Source organism: Dermacentor silvarum, chromosome 3 (genome assembly GCF_013339745.2).
Source record: "Dermacentor silvarum isolate Dsil-2018 chromosome 3, BIME_Dsil_1.4, whole genome shotgun sequence".
Classification (NCBI taxonomy): Eukaryota; Metazoa; Arthropoda; class Arachnida; order Ixodida; family Ixodidae; genus Dermacentor; species Dermacentor silvarum.
In genome coordinates, this window is record NC_051156.1 from 95646751 (window position 1) to 95651996 (window position 5246).

The window sequence follows — 5246 nt, forward strand, 5'->3', positions numbered from 1 at the left end:
AGGAAAACACGAATTGCTAGATCGAAGGCACTGCAGACTTTGTGCTTGTCTTCATGCTTTTGCGATAGTTATTGCAAAATGAATTTCCGCGAGCTTGCCCGATTGTAGATGTTGTTGAATTTGTCATTCATATGTATTTATTCATCACTGCATCCAAAAATTCGTACATCAAATATTTCTTTTGTTTGTAAAATTTGTTTTTCAGCTTTTAGAAAAGCATTGCAAACAGTTACAAACATCTGATTTTTCACATAACTTCATTACGGTAATTACACCAGAAGGGCTGCAGTTTATTTATATACATTATGCAGATGCTATGGGATCAGTTCTATTTGAAAACGATGGACATGTGGAGACCCAAAGCACACTTTCCCGGACAAGAACCCAGTACAACCACACACCAGGTAATTTCACACAAAGTGGGCTTTTCAGTGAACTCTGGTATGCTGGAGATGCTTGTTGGCAAATGTTGAAAGGGCTATGTTGCAGGGATAAAATCGTGCAGATCCCACATACTGTGTGAATCAACGTCATGCGAAGCATTTGCGCTCGGCTGTCTATTCAGCATTTAGCAGTGCACTTCACAGTTACTACATGGGCGAATGCGTTCGTGTAGAGTGAGCAATTGTGTGTGTTTATGCGAGCCTGCGTGTGACAACAGAAGACGACATCAATGTTGTACACAATGGGGTCCGACGTGGCATAAATATGTCATGTCCAAGCGTACATGTCACGGCATACATGTTGTGACATGTATTTATTACATCGATGCCACTCATGGGATGTCATTCTCATGCATGCATGTCAAACATAGCCCGATATAATCCCTTTAAACGACCACGATGGCATAAGAGATCAAATCATTATAGTTATGTCATTAATGTCATGAATATCATGACATTCGAGTCATGAATATGGTGACATTCAAGGCATGTCATGCATGCCTTGAATGTCACGTACCGCAAGTCTTGCGTATCGTGTTTAAATCGAGTTACAGTTGATTGAGTTAATGAAACAACCACAACGACTTAGGAGGCTAGACAGAGACGGACGGACGGACGCACACACTACACAGACAGGCAGATTCAAAGTGCCTAAAGTAGTCAAATAATGCTTAATCGGCGAAATGTCGTAATTCATTTTATAAGTTTCTTTCCTCTTTTGCAGGCATACGGAGGCAAGCAATGCGACCAGCTTCACATTTGGGCTTCAATGACATGCACCACAGGTCTGTGTGCGAAGCAGAGACTAGCACCCAGCAAGACTGAACACCACAGTAAACAGGCCATTGTGCGACGCAAGGCAGAGCCATGTGAAAACAGTCATTCACATCACTTTGGTATGACTTCTCCCTCAATTCGCACAAATAGTGTACATGTGAAGCATCCTGTGCTGTGCATTTCAGTAGCAGCTGTCTCAGATGAATGAAAATGAGGGGTTAAATATAATTTTTAGAAGGCTTTACAGCTGAAGTAGACATCAGAGTTCGTACAAAATTGCCAATCAATCGATTCATTAGCAAAATTTCACATATGAGCATTTTTAATTGGTGTATATGTAAATTATCATGCAATGACAGGTTCACTGCTGAATTAAAACCCCAAGGTGTAATTCTCAGCCTTCATTACAGAGCTAAAATTGCCCATCGAAACATTCTGTACGAGTTCCTTTTCAATCACCTACCCACAAACACATTGCTGTACATCACAAATTCAGAAACAAGACTACCACATCATAAATGCTTGCAAACGTTACATAATTACTAGTTACACACTGACTGTTCCAAGTTATCATTCTTTCCACTAGCACCAATACTGGAAGTTCCACACTGGAACCTTTGCAACATCAGCTAAGAACAAGCAGCACTCATCCATAGCGAGATTTTAAATTATCTTTACTAGTTCAATTTTGTAGTTTTCATTATATTAGTACATGCATGTTGTGTTTATGCTGTACTGGTATTGTTTTCTACAGTTGTGATATTACGTGTGTACAGTTCCTGTTAACACTCCTGTTACGCTGTGTATTATTATTGTATATTGTTTGCATGGCATACTTGAACTCCTAGAAGTCATTTATTATTTTCTGATGATGCCCTTTCTGTTATAATCCCTCATGAGATTGACACTACGGAAAAATAAATGATGATGATTATTGTTGTTTATTGGCGCAAGGGCCAGGTGTGGCCAAAGAGCGCCAGGACGATGGTAATGGCTTGTTAGTGGTATATGAATAGTCAATTATATGAAGGTTAGATGTGGCATGGCTGTATAGGGGCCTAAAAGCAGTCGCTGTAAAGTGCGTAAAATCTATACGTAATAAGATTATGGCAATGACTAATGATGTGTACTATAGACATGAACAATACATTGCGAAAGAATGATATGACTTCCAAAATATTGTAGATGCAAGAATTAGCCAGAAGCACAAGTGCCTAAACAGAGCCCTTGAGACACAAGGGCCTGGAGGCATGTGCTATAAAAAACAATCACAGCAACATCCTCTGGAGAGAGGATGCGCTACGAACTTGTTGGGCTAATAACATGTAGCACGACATCATTCAGGAATGCGAGGACTGCTTTGGTGTTAAAGAGCGGTTCTTTACCGAGGAACATAGCGGGATGTAGAGGGACATAATAGCGATATGCTAGAGGAAAGTGTTTCTTTCCTTTCTCTTTCGGCTTCCCGACACTCCAGGAGGACGTGGAGGACGGTGAGCCTCTCGCCACATCTACCACAGGTTGGAGGGTCGTTACCACTCAATAGAAAATTGTGGGTGCCGTACGTGTGTCCTATTCTTAGACGACAGAATAGGATATCAGTTCGCCGGGTTTTTGTTACGGAAGGCCAGTAACCTAATTGTGGCTTAATCAAATGAAGCTTATTACTTGTTTCTGCATCCCACAAGCGTTGCCAGTGGCTTCGCAGTTTCCTTCGCAAGAAAGGTTTTAAATCTGTTGCAGGAACAGCAGCTGTAGGGTTGATAGCGGGTGATGTGACTGATGTGGCCATTTGGTCGGCAAGAACATTGCCCTCGATGCCTCTATGCCCTGGCACCCAGCATATAATGACATGCTGGTTAGTTGCGTATGCTCTACAAAGAACAGAATAGAGCTCAATGAGAACAGGGTTTTTCTGTTTACAGGGTGACTTCAAGGCTTTTACGACGCTTTGGGAGTCTGTAAATATAATAGTTTTGATGATGATGTATGGTGTTTAATGGCGCAAGGGCCAGATATGGCCAAAGAGCGCCAGGCCAATGTTCATGAGTTGACAATGGAGCAATGAATTGCGAAAGGTAGATGTGTCGTGGCTGTAAAAGGGCCTAAAAACAATCGCTGTAAAATGCGTAAAATGTATATGTAATAAAATTATGGCAATGGCTAATGAGGTGCACTATGATCACGAAAGAACAAATTGCAAGATAATGACGATAGGCGAAAATATATCACAGACAGATGTTTTTAAAAAGCACTACTGCCTTGACAGACCCTTTGAAAACGTAAGGGCCTGGAGGCGCGTGCTATGTAAAACTACTGTCGCGGCGACATCTCTCTGAAGAGAGGACGCGCTACGAAACTATTGGGCAAATAACATGCAGTACAACATCGCTCAGAAATGCCAGAACAGCTTTAGTGCTAAACAGAGGTTCGTCGCCAAGGAACATAGCAGGGTGGAGAGGGAGACGGTACTGGTACGCTAAAGGGAAGTGTCTTTTTCTCTCTCTTTCGGCTTCCCTGCACTCCACGAGCACGTGTAGCACAGTAAGCCTCTCTCCACATCTACCACAGGTTGGCGGGTCATTTCCAGTTAATAGAAAATTGTGGGTGCATTTGTATGTCCTATTCTCAGACGAGAGAATAGGACATTAGTTCTTCGTATTTTCGTAACATGATGCCACGGGCCAATCTGTGGCTTAACTAAGTGGAGCTTATTGTTCGTTTCGGCATCCCACAAGCGCTGCCAGTGGCTTCGAAGTTTCTTTCTCAAGTAGGGCTTGAGATCTGTGGCAGCGATAGAAGCGGTAGGGTTAAGGGCTCGCGATGTAGTTGATGTGGCCATTTGATCAGCCAGAACATTGCCCTCAATGCCTCTATGGCCAGGCACCCAGCATATAATAATATGCTGGTTAGACAGGTATGCCTTGCACAGAGCAGAATACAGTTCAATAAGTATAGGGTTTTTGTGTCTATGTAGAGTCATGACGGCTTTTACGACGCTTAGGGAGTCTGTAAATATTATTGATCTTTTGAGTTTTGATTCGCCTATACTCTTCACAGCCGATAAAAGTGCATAGGCCTCAGCCGTAAAAATGCTTGTTTCCGGGTGCAGTACATCGGACTCGGAGAACGATGGGCCGACTACTGCATAAGATACCCCTGCATGTGACTTGGAAGCGTCGGTGTAAAACTGAGTGCAGGACGAGTACTTGAACTGGATTTCCAGAAAATGCATCCGGATATGTGCCTCTGGAGCATCTTTTGTGACCTCTACAAACGAAGTATCACACTCTATGAGTTGCCACTGCCACGGTGGCATTGGCTTTGCTGGGGCCATCAGAGTATTTTCAAGTAGTGGGATGTCCATTTCTTCACTAATTTTTCTTACACGTAGTGAAAAGGGTTCTCTTGCTGTCGGCCGGTTATTAAAGAGTGTGGAACTGGTCATATTATTTACGGTTGAGAAGGACGGATGTTCCGGGTTTGAATTTACTTTCAGGAAATAGGTGAGGCTTAAGGATGAACGTTGCATATCAAGCGACCACATGTCCGCCTCTACATACAGGCTTGCCACCGGACTTGTCCTGAAGGCACCAGTGGCTAGGCGGATGCCTAGATGGTGTACGGGATCCAGCATCCTTAGGGCGCTTGGCGTAGCGGAATGGTACACTATGGCGCCGTAATCTAATCTTGTAAGTATGAGGCTCTTGTACAAATTTAAAAGACACTGTGTGTCACTACCCCAAGCGGTGCGTGACAACACTTTTAGAATATTCATTGTTTTCATACACTTGTTTCTTAGATACCGTATGTGTGCCACAAATGTAAGCTTCGTATCTAGAATCATACCTAAAAATTTATGTTCTGTTTTTACGTGCACGCGTTCTCCCTGCAACTCAATGTCAGGGTCGGGGTGCAGACCCCTCTTTCTGGAGAACAGGACGCAGGTAGTCTTTTGTGGGTTAAGGCTAAATCCATTCTCGTCTGCCCACTTAGACACCTTGTTCAGACCAAGCTGAATCTGCC